General features: G+C 48.0%; 1 protein-coding gene across 3 annotated transcripts in view; it reads right to left on the minus strand.

Annotated features, from left to right (window-relative positions):
* RPH3AL (rabphilin 3A like (without C2 domains)) overlaps positions 1-11,893 on the minus strand; it is a 138,234-nt gene that overhangs the window by 125,109 nt on the left and 1,232 nt on the right. For 2 of the 3 annotated variants that reach the window (XM_032849363.1, XM_032849358.1), the window contains exon 2: positions 1,469-1,635. The gene's annotated coding sequence lies outside the window, so the exon portion shown is untranslated. Of the gene's footprint in view, positions 1-1,468; positions 1,636-6,226; positions 6,286-11,893 lie in introns of those variants that run through there. The other variant, XM_032849359.1, reaches the window with a different exon arrangement.

Consider the following 11,893-nt stretch of genomic DNA (forward strand, 5'->3'; position numbering starts at 1 on the left):
GTTCTGTTTACAACAGCCAAAAACTCAAAGCAGCCCAGGGGTCTCTCCATAGGCTAGTGGGTAACTAAATGGTACATATCCATACAATGGAGCATGACAGCAATCAAAAGGAAGCACACACCAACGACAAGTATCAAGACACTATGTCAAGTGAGAGAGGAAGAAGCCTTTGACAAGAGGCGCCTGTGTGGCTCAGTCGTTGAGCGTCTGCCTTAGGCTCAGGTCATGATCCCAGGGTTCTGGGATCGAGCCCCACATCGGGCTCCCTGCTCGGTGGGAAGCCTGATCCTCCCTCTCCTGCTCCGCCTACTTGTGTTCCCTGTGTTCCTTGTGTCCCCTACTTGTTTCGCTGTGTCTCTCTCTGTGCCAAGGAAATAAAATCTTTAAAACAAAAAGAAGCCTTTGACACAAGAGTACATACTGTATGATTCCATTCATAAGAAGTCCTAGCACAGGCAAAATTGGTCCATGGTGGAAACAAATCCAAACAGTGGTTGATTCTGAGGGAGTCCCCCTCCCTCCCTCTCAAAAGAGATACAAAAATTAAAGATAAATAAAAAATAAAATATATCAAAAAAAGAAAAGATAGGGGATGCCTGGGTGGCTCAGTGGGTTAAGCCTCTGCCCTCAGCTCAGGTCATGATCCCAGGGTCCTGGTATTGAGCCCCACATCAGGCTCTCTGCTCAGTGAGGAGCCTGCTTCTCCCCCTGCTTGTGCTCTTCTTTCTCTCTGACAAATAAATAAATAAATAAAATCTTCAAAAAGAAAAAGAAAAGATGCAATTAAGATAGTGAAAAAGCTAGCCATAAGCTGGGAGAAGTGTTTATTACACATAATAAACAAAGAATTAGTACCAGAATGTGAATGTGGGAGGATCACTTATGAATCCAATATATTTTTGTTTTTTTTTGAATCAGTACTAATCTAATAGGGCACCACCTGGAGGAGGGGGAGGGAAGAGACAAAAAGTGGGGAAGACAAAAATAGATAAAGAAAAGTACAGGTGCATAGATGAGGAAGCACAAATCGCTCATAAATATATTCAGTGTTAGCCATAATTATCAAAATGCCAATTTTTAAAAAGATATTATTATTATTATTATTATTTTTTTTTTTTTTTTTTTAGAGAGAGACAGAAAGCATGAGTGCAGGGAGTGGTTAGGGGCAGAGGGGGAGGGGGAGAGAATCTCAAGCAGACTCTAGGCCCAGGATGGAGCTCGACTGGGGGCTCAATCTCAGGACCCTGAGATCATGACCTAAGCTGAAATCAAGAGTCAGATGCTTAACCAAGTGAGCCACCCAGGCGCCCTAAGATTTTATTTTATTTTTTTAAATAATCTCTATACCCAATGTGGGGCTCGAACTCACAACCCCAAGATCAAAAGTCACACGCTCCACCAACCGAGCCAGCCAGGTGCCCCTTGAAACGCCAATTTAAACCACAGTAAGATAGCAGTTCCTACTCACCAGATCGACGAAAACGAAGAAAGTGGATGATACCAAGGATTGGTGAAGACACCAAGCAACCAATGCTCTGGGCCAGGGCTTCGGGGAGCACACGTGGCTTCGAAAGGACAGGAGGTGAAGGAGCACACGGGCCTACGGCCTTGTAATTCTACTCCCAAGTAAACATCCTAGAGAAATTTAAACATGGAGAGGATGTTGGTGATAGTAGAGAAAAGCAGAAACAACCCAAATGCCCATCAACAAGTGGCAGGGAGAAATAAACTGGGTACTAGCCACATGCAACAACAGGTGAATGTCAACAACACATATACACATGTATCGGTTTAAACATGGATCCGGCCCAAGTCCACTGCCAATACCTCAAAAGCATACAAAAATCCGACAACATATCGTTGAAGGATATAAACCCGTATGGTGAAGCTATGAAGGATAGAAGGTTAATAATTATAACAAAATCCAGGTTAGTGCGTCCCCTGGGGGTGGGAAAGAGGGAGACCCATTTAAGGAGAGGTAGAAAAAGCAATTCTAAAGGGCTAGTGGTGCTCTATTTCTTAAGCTAGGTAGGCAGACATCAGTTTCATTATTCTCCTTTAAACTGTACATGTATGCTTTATATGTTCTTGTATACATACATTTCACAATAATTTTTTTAAGTCAGTAACTTCTTATATTCCAACATATCCAATTGAAAATAAATGTTTAAGGGGCACCTGGGTGGCTCGGTGGGTTAAAGCCTCTGCCTTCATCTCCGGTCATGATCCCAGGGTCCTGGGATTGAGCCCCACATCAGGCTGTCTGCTCTGCAGGGAGCCTGCTTCCCCCCTCTCTCTCTGCCTGCCTCTCTGCCTACTTGTGATCTCTGTCTGTCAAATAAATAAACAAAATCTTTAAAAAAAAAAGAAAGAAAGAAAAGAAACATTTAAAAAAAAAAAAAAAAGATCCCGGGGCTTGGTGCCTGGGTGGCTCAGTAAGTTTGCATCTGCCTTTGGCTCAGGTCATGATTCCACAGTCCTGGGATTGAGTCCCTCATCGGGCTCCATGCTCAGTGGGGCGCCTGTTTTGCCCTCTCTCTCTGTCCCTATCTCCTGCTCGTGCTTATTGTCCCTCTCTGTCTCTCTCAATCTCTCTCAAATAAATATAATCTTTATTTATTAAGATTGTATTTATTTATTTGACAGAGAGAGAGAGACACAGTGAGAGAGGGAACACAAGCAGAGGCAGTGGGAGAGGGAGAAGCAGGCTTCCTGCTGAGCAGGGAGCCTGATGCTGGGCTCGATCCAGGACCCTGGGACCATGACCTGAGCCGAAGGCAGCTGCTTAATGATTGAGCCACCCAGGTGCCCCTAAATATAATATTAAAAAAAAATTAAAAAATAGATGCACCGGGGCACCTGGGTGGCTCACTTGGTTAAGCATCTGCCTTCGGCTCAGGTCATGATCCTGGAGTACCAGGATCAAGTCCCGCATCGGGCTCCCAGCTCCACAGGGAGTCTGCTTCTCCTCTCTCATCCTCTTTCACTGTCTCTCTCTCAAATAAATAAAAAAAAAATCTTAAAAAAAAAATAGATGCACCTAGGTGGCTTGGTCAGTCCGACTCTTGATTTTGGATCAGGTCATGATCTCAGGATTGTGGGACTAAGCCCCCTGTCAGCTCTGTGTTCACTGGGGAATCTGCTTGAGATTCTCTCCCTCTGCCCCTCCCCCCACCCCTCCCCCTTCTTGTACACATGTGAGTGTACACATCCACATGTGTATATCTTGTCCACATGTGAGTGGATGTACACGCTCTCTCTCAAATAAATCCTTAAAAAATAAAAACAAACATAAAAATAATTTAAAAACCGTGAACTAAGAAAAAAGTGTGTTGCATATATTATTATATATTATTATTATTATTACAGATAAGCAAACATGTTAAATAAAATCCAGGTTATAAAATTAAGTATATAGGGGCGCCTGGGTGGCTCAGTGGGTTAAAGCCTCTGCCTTCAGCTCAGGTCATGATCCCGAGTCCTGAGATCGAGTCCCACATCGGGCTCTCTGCTTAGCAGGGAGCCTGCTTCCTCCTCTCTCTGCCTGCCTCTCTGCCTACTTGTGATCTGTCTCTCTATCAAATAAATAAATAAAATCTTTAAAAAATAAATAAATAAATAAATAAATAAATAAATAAAATTAAGTATATAGAATGATCTCAATTTTAAAACAGTTAAACAACAGTTATCTCTGGGGGTTGAAAATCAATGGCTTTTATTTTCTTGCGTTTCTGTGTGTTTTCTAAATTTCCACAGGGAATGTGAGTTATTTTTATAATTCAAAAGACCATTACTTTGAAAAAGTGTTAGGTCGTGGTCAAGCAACATCAGGGCAGAGGGTCCTGTTCTGCACAACTTTAGGACGGCTTTGAGCCAGGTGCCCAGCACAGTCTGGGATCTGGAATGCATGATCCCTGGGACCCTACAGACTCTACAAGGAACCCCTTTAAGAGGGGAGAATTTCTCCCCAGAGCAGGTGGGCATGACAGGGATCTTGCACCAGTGAAAATCCCAGCCCATGGAAAAGGCTGATTTGAGATGGCTCCAAAGGGACAGATTCAGAGGCAGAGCAACAAAGAGGCTACCTGAGTTCAAACAACGGAAGACTTTCCACCTATGCCAGCTGCCCTTAAAAGCCAAGCACTAGGGGCACTGGGTGGCTCAGTGGGTTAAGCAACTGCCTTCGGCTCAGGTCATGATCCTGGAGTCCCAGGATTGAGTCCCACTGGGCAGGAGTCTGCTTCTCCCTCTGACCCTCCCCCTTCTCATGCTTTCTCTCTCTCTCTCTCTCAAATAAATTAATAAAATCTTAAAAAAAAAAAAAAAAAGCCAAGCACTAAACAGTGAGCATGTCACAGTCCATCGGTGCTCAGAGATGCACTGAGGAAAGTCTCCTATCACAAAGGGGGTTAGACTAGTATTAACCTCTAATTATATAAGTACTTTTCCTTTTATGGATTTAAATAGATTGTATACTTAAAATGAGTGAATTATTTGAGGTATATACTTATCAATTTAAATATAATTTAAAAAATTTTAAATATCAGAGAAGGATACATTTCCTTTTGATCATCCCCACCCCCCCCACACACAAATCTGGTCCCCTTCTCCCTTCCCTGGAGATAATATCTTTTATTATTAGTTTGGAACATATTTTTCTAGACCATTTGATATGCTCTTACATATAGATGTGCGCTGATGTACGCGTACTCATATAAAGTATAAAGGACTATGTGTATATATTTCTACAAATAGCATCATAACCTATTTACCACTTTGAAACTTGGCTTTCTTCCCCCTATAGTCTTAGAGATTCATCTATATTATCTCATATGTATATATATTCATATATATAGTTTTGTTTTGTTTTAGGGGGGCAGGGAAGAGGGAGAGAGAGAGAATCTTAACCAGGCTCCATGCCCAGTGTGGAGCCTAATTTGGGGCTTGATTTCACAACCCTAAAAGATCATGACCTTGGCTGAAATCAAGAGTTGGATGCTTAACTGACTAAGCCACCCAGGGACCCTTCATCTATATTGTTATATAAAGATCTAATTCCTTTTCTTTTTTAAAAAAAAAGGGTTTATTTATTTGAGAGAATGAGAGCGCACACAAGCAGGGAGAGGGGCAGAAGGAGAGGAAGAAGCAGACTCCCCGCTGAGCAGAGAGCCTGCACGGGGCTTGATCCCAGGACCCTGAAATCATGACCGGAGCCAAAAGAAGATGCTTAACTAAGATATCCAGGTGCCTCTAACTACTTCTTTTTCAAAGCTGCACAGTACTGCTGGGTATGAACATTTGAGTTTCTTTAGCTGTTCCACCACCTGTGAATGTTCAGACTGTAGTTACTCGTGACTCCAAACTGCCATGAAGACTGTTCCAGAACTTTCCACCTGTGCATACATGCCGGGGTTTCCTTAGGGCAGATCCTGAGAAACAGAATCCTTAGGTCATAGGGCAGATGCATTTTTTATTTTAACAAATTGATGTCCACGTGACATTCCTTTCTAAGCCTCAGATCCCATGGCTTTATCAACCTGGTCCCTGTGAAATTTCCTCTCGTCGGTTTTGGCCCCGCAGAGGTTGTTCTCCCTGGCATACTCTGTGCCCTGGCTTTGTCCCACGGCTCTTCCTTCCTACTCACACCATCACCCAACAACGAGATGGGCTGCCCCGCTCACTTCCATGCACAGGCCAATCGGCCACCACTCCCGGCTACTCATACTTGGTACCATACGATTCCATTTAAATAAAGTGCAAAAAAGGCAAAACACATAGAAGGTGTTGGAAGTCAGTGTCATAGGTTCCTGGAAGCATAAGGAAGGCTCCTAGGAGGCTGGTAACGGTATGTTTTCTTTATCTGGGTGTTGGTCACGTGTGTGTTCATATTGTGAAAATTCATCAATTTTGTTAAGTGTACTTCTCTATATGTGTGTCATACTTCAAGACTCAGCAACAGGACGCCTGGGTTGTTCAATGGGTTAAGCACCTGCCTTTGGCTCAGGTCATGATCCCAGGGTCCTGGGTTCAAGTCCCTCATGGGCTTCCTCACTTAGCAGGGACCCCACTTCTCCCTCTGCCTGCTGCACCCCTACTTGGGCACCTGCTCTCTCTGACAAACAAAACAACAACAACAAAAAGATTTAGCAAAACCAGAATAAAGACAGCAGTGACCTTAGACCCAAGACATGAATACAGACATGCCACCCCTTTGACTTCACTCTACCTGGAACCTTGGACTTCTGGTGACAGTTGGGAGGTGACACAAGGCTGGGTGCCCAGGTTCTGGGGGGCCATCTCTGGAGATGTGGAAGCAGGGCCAGATCAGCTCTGGCTTCCTCCTGTCCCCCTCCACTCTGTTGGGTTTGGGGAGCACTCGCTAAGCTCGGATATGGCTGGTGGGGAATTGGCCAAGTCAGTATGATGGCCCTTTTCTTGCTGCTGTGATGCATGGGGGCAATCAAGGAGACGTACATCTCTTTCTGTCAGTTGTGGGGTGTCAGGCGGACCTGGAGAAATTGCAGAATCCAGCAGGTGCTACAGTCCTCAGCACAGACATCCTCAACCCTCTGACAGCCAGGCCAGCCTGGAAAGGGAGCAGCATTCAATGGGAGAGCATCTCCTTTCATATGGAGCTGGATGCTGCTAAAAATACCAGAGCACCTTATGTAAGACCAGAGTTACGCGGTGAGCATCTTATGTAAAAGCACTTAGTATACTATGGCAGCCCAACAGCTGGGGGATGCCGTGACGGCTGTGGGCAGTGTTATGAAGTTACAGTGTGTCTGCCCGGCGAGGAGGGTGAGTGATCGTCACTATCCAGCCCAGCCCGACTCACGCTGCTGTGCGCAAGCCAGCAACGTATTGGCGATTTTCGTCTTTAGATCTGGCCATCCGAGCAGCTGGGCTGATACTGGGGTTTATAAAGTGGCCTCTTGCTTGCCCTCAATCCCCTTCTCATTCACCGAGGTACATCCTGATTCCCAGAAATGCAGTGTCTTGGATTTAAAAGGGTCTCCTCCCCACCCAAGAGTCCCCTCACGGAGTAGCCGGGAGGATTGGGCGATTGGCCTGTGGTGGAAGTGAGCGGGGCAGCCCACCTCATTGTTGGGTGATGGTGTGAGTAGGAAGGAAGAGCCATGGGACAAAGCCAGGACACAGAGTATGCCAGAGAGACCAACCTCTGTGGGGCCAAAACTGACCAGAGGAAATTTCACAGGGACCAGATTGACAAAGCTGTGGGATCTGAGGCTTAGAATGTCACATGGACATCAATTCGTTAAAATAAAAAATGCATCTGCCCTATGACCTAAGGATTCTGTTTCTCAGGATCTGCCCTAAGGAAACCCCGGCATGTGTGCACAGGTGGAAAGTTCTGGAACAGTCTTCATGGCAGTTTGGAGTCACGAGTAACTACAGTCTGAACATTCATAGGTGGTGGAACAGCTAAAGAGACTCAATCATACGGTTTGTGTGATACATCTGTGTTCCGTGTGCCTGTCAATGGGTCATCCCCGCTGTACTCGAGTGTTCTAGCTGTGTATTCTCCCCAATTTATTTGTCCATCCTACTGCAGTTGAGTGATTTCCAGTGTTTTGGCGATTACAAACAGCGCTGTTACAAACATTTGAATACATGCCTTTTCACCACAGCCTTTTGCCCTTAAGACATAAGAACTGGCAAACTAGGGCACCTGGGTGGCTCAGTGGGTTAAAGCCTCTGCCTTCGGCTCCGGTCATGATCTCAGGGTCCTGGGATCCAGCCCCACATCAGGCTCTCTGCTCAGCAGGGAGCCTGCTTCTCCCTCTCTCTCTCTGCCTGCCTCTCTGCCTACTTGTGATCTCTGTCTGTCAAATAAATAAATAAAATCTTAAAAAAAAAAAATTGGCAAACTGAAAGGGCACCTGGGTGGCTCAGATGGTTGGGCGTCTGCCTTCTACTCAGGTAGTGATCCTCAGGTCCTAGGATCAAGCCCCATGTCAGGTTCCCCACTCAGGCCCTCTCCCCTACTTGTGCTCGTTTTCTCTCTCTCTCTCTCTCTCTCAGATGAAAAAATAAAATCTTTTTTAAAAAAATGGTAAACTGGGGCGCCTGGGTGGCCCAGTGGGTTAAAGCCTCTGCCTTCGGCTCAGGTCATGGTCCCAGGGTCCTCGGATCGAGTCCCGCATCGGGCTCTCTGCTCATCGGGAAGCCTGCTTCCCCCTCTCTCTCTGCCTGCCTCTCTGCCTACTTGAGATCTCTGTCTGTCAAATAAATAAATAAAATCTTTTAAAAAAATTAAAAAATAGAGGTAAACTGAAAAAATAAATAAATAAATAAATAAAAAGTGGAAAATCACCACTTTAAGCCTCAGTCTTGAGAAAGCCAACGTAGCCTACCTTGTCAATTCACCCTTTCGGTCTTTAAACACTGTCCTTCCACGGGCTACACCAAGTAAAGGGCACTGGCCACAGGGGCCACACCTTCTAGGACCACTGCTGTGTGTCCTCCGGCAAGCGCTTCACTTCTTGACACATCAATTTCCTTACCTATAAAATGGGGATGGGGCGCCTGGGTGGCTCAGATGGTTAAGCATCTGCCTTCAGCTCAGGTCATGATCCCAGGGTCCTGGGATCGAGCCCCACATCAGGCTCCCTGCTGCAGGGAGCCTGCTTCCCCCTCTCTCTCTGCCTACTTGTGATCTCTGTCAAATAAATAAATAAAGTCTTTTAAAAATAAATAAATAAATAATAAAAACAAAATAAAATGGGGATAATAAAAATACTTTGCCCTTCACCTGGATGAGGATGAAATAAGGGAACAGCATCTTGGTCAATGTCAGGAGCTCCGACCACTGCCAAAGGCACCCTCTCTCAGCCCCTGTGATGCACCCTGTTTTGGGAGGCCCACTCCCCAAGAGAGCCTAGCAAGGCTCTAACACAAAAGGGGGTAGCGACTGAAGGCAATCTCAGCCACCTCCCAGGGGAGCAGAGTGGCACCAAAAAGCCGTCACCGCACCAAACCACTACCCCCCCTCTGCCTCTCCAGTCATTGAGGACACGGTGCGATGGCCTTCACTCAAAATATGGCCTAAATCGGGGGCACCTTTCTAGAGTCATTATTAACGGCACATGCCAGCAGTCCAGCGACAGCACCCAGCAACCACTGCCCAAGAAACATGACATTTTTTAATGTTTATGCAAAAGAAGAGAGCGAAGTGTAGTATTTAGTGTTTTTAGGCGACAGAGATGGAAAAAAGCCCCTCAGAGCTTACAGTATAGAGACCTAGGAGCAAGAGACTCAGGGCTTCACGCTAGTGGTTGCCATGGCAACCGTACTTCATAGCTGGAACTCATTTTCATATGACAGTGACCTGCAGAGGGAAGGAAGGACCAGGAAACTTCTTCTGTTGAAGGCGGTACAGTTTGAGGGGTGGGGGGGGGGGAGTTGATTTTATTGACCAAAAAAAAAAGGTAAAAGTGCCTTAGGGGACAGATATGACCCCAGCTACCAGAGGGCCCTGCAGGGTTCTCTGTACCACAACTTTTACTTAAGACACACACACAACCGTCCTGTTTCTAGGGCCTCAGGGCAGATGTCACAGCCTTCCTGAGTCATTTGCCCAGCCATTAACCATCTGTTCTGTTACAAAGTCTTTTCCTGGAGTCCCAAAGCAACCAGCTGACCACGCCACAGGCACAGCCCACGCACCTGGGCAAGGTGCCAAGAGGACAAAGAAGACTCCTTGGACGGAAGCACACACTTCCCCAAATGGCAAATCCTAGCACTGGAAAAGTCTTGGAAGTCAGGCCCACTCGAGTTCCAGCCTCTGCCCTGCCCACCCACAAGCTGTGCAACGAAGGCAAGTCGCTCAGGCTCTCTGGGTTGGTGTCCTCATGGGCAGGAAGAGACAATGATGGCAAAATTGAAGCACCCACCCCTCTAGGCACTGGGAGAATCTCTCTCTCTCTCTCTCTCACACACACACACACACACACACACACACACACGGGAAAGATCAGCACCCTGCCCCACTCCTAATGACCACTCAGTAAACAGCCGCTGTGGTGTGGGGCCAGAAAATCCTCTCTCACACCCACGATACAACTGGAGGCTGATGGCAGAGAACAAAGCATTCAGTTGGGTGGCACAAACTGTAATGAATCCATCCATAACTCAGACGAGGTGTAGACAGATGGCGATCCGGAAGGCTGGAAGAGTCTAGGCCAGAGATGTGGTTTCAGCCAGACTCTGAAGGATAACAGGGAGGTATGCCCAGATGTTTGGGGCTGGGAAGTCCTTTCTCGAGTGCTTGCAGGGGCTTGGGTCCTGGGGATCCAGGAGAAAGAGAACAGGCCTCAGGGGCCCAAAGAGCCAGAGATCAGCTGCAGAGAGCTGCACCAGGGGCGTGATGAAGAGGGAAAGCCAAGAAAAGGGCCCCCAGTGCAGCCAGAGGAGTCACAAAGCTTTCCCAAGGCAACAGGACTCAGCTGGGGGTCCCGGAGGGTAAGGACAAAAGGGCTAACCATGGTAGGGAGGGAAGAAGCTGCAGACCTGGCAATTGGTTGCGGAGAGTGAGGGCCCAGGAGACTTCAACTCTGGGAGGAAGAGATCGGCTTTGTGTGGGAGGAATGGCTTTGTGTGGGAGGAATGCGGAGCCTCTGAAGATTGCTGAGGGAGGAGGGTCAGCCACAGGGGGAAAGCAAAAGTCAGGGACCATCCGTCTACAGGTGATGCAGCAGATGGACCGCAGAGGCCGGACTGGATGCTGGCATCAGAGGGACCCACTCAAGGGCCTCGGAGCCTGGCCTGAGATGTTCAAGGCCTGCCGTGGTAGCCGGTTCACAGAGGGGCGGCGAGAGGCAGACATACTTCAGGGAGAAGGGAGTATAACGGAGAAGGGAACCCCACTCCCAAGTAGCAAGTGAGAGCAGCTTCCTGGGAGGAGGAGGCCAGACTCGGATGCACCAAGTTTGGGGGTCACTGGAGCATCAGAGCGGGGCCAGGACTGGTGCTACAAGCCGGGGGGGGGCTGCCCCATAGGGCTGCTGAAGAAAGCTTCTGGGAAGCTAAACACAGCACCCCAAAAAACATCCCGCTATGGGTGGGGGGGTCCAAAGAGAAAGAACAATGGAGAAGAACCAAACAAGGAGAGCAGGACACCCTAGAAATCACAGCAAAGCAGACTGCAGAGCAGGCTGCGTGCACACAGGGTACACTCCCCAGGCGGAAGGACCAAGGCAGCAAACCAGCAGTGTTTGGAAACAAGATGACTTTCAGGAAAGCAGTTCCAGCAGAGCAGTGGTGGGGCTGGGCTGCACTAGGCTGCAGAGGATTAAGAAGGGCGGCTTGGAGCTTGGAGCTGAGAGGCCTGCACCAGGTGCAGAGCACTTGTCTGGAAAATGTGACAGTGAGAGAAAAGAAGAAATGAAGCTTAGGCCTCTGATGCATGATTCCTCCCCGCCCCCACCCAAGAGATGAGAGGGCAAGTGGATTCGGGGCATGGAGACCCCAGGAAGAGCACATTCGCTCAAGCTGGAGGGGAGGGAAGAGAAGGTGCAGAGACTGGACCATAGTCCTGGATCTGACAATGCTCTTTACCAGGGTGCCCAGGGCCACGCCAGGCTCCCCCAGCCCCCTGCTGCTAGGAAGATCAAAGAGTCCCATGAAGCAGCACAGGTGGAACCTGATCATTCAGCAGAATCCCCCTGGCCCTGATCTCACTGAGGATGGGTTTCCACCTTCTGCATCACACTTCTCCCTAGAGCGACGTCAGGGGAAGGAATTGTCGGCGGGGGGGGGGGGGGGGGGGGGGGGGGGGGGAACGCCCGGAGGAGGGCGGAACCGCGCCCCCCCCCCCCAACACGGGCAGCGGGGGAAAAAAACACGACGGGGGCGGGGGGGGCGGGCATGG

Source organism: Lontra canadensis, unplaced genomic scaffold, assembly GCF_010015895.1.
Source record: "Lontra canadensis isolate GAN:19392208 unplaced genomic scaffold, GSC_riverotter_1.0 scaffold225, whole genome shotgun sequence".
NCBI classification, from domain to species: domain Eukaryota; kingdom Metazoa; phylum Chordata; class Mammalia; order Carnivora; family Mustelidae; genus Lontra; species Lontra canadensis.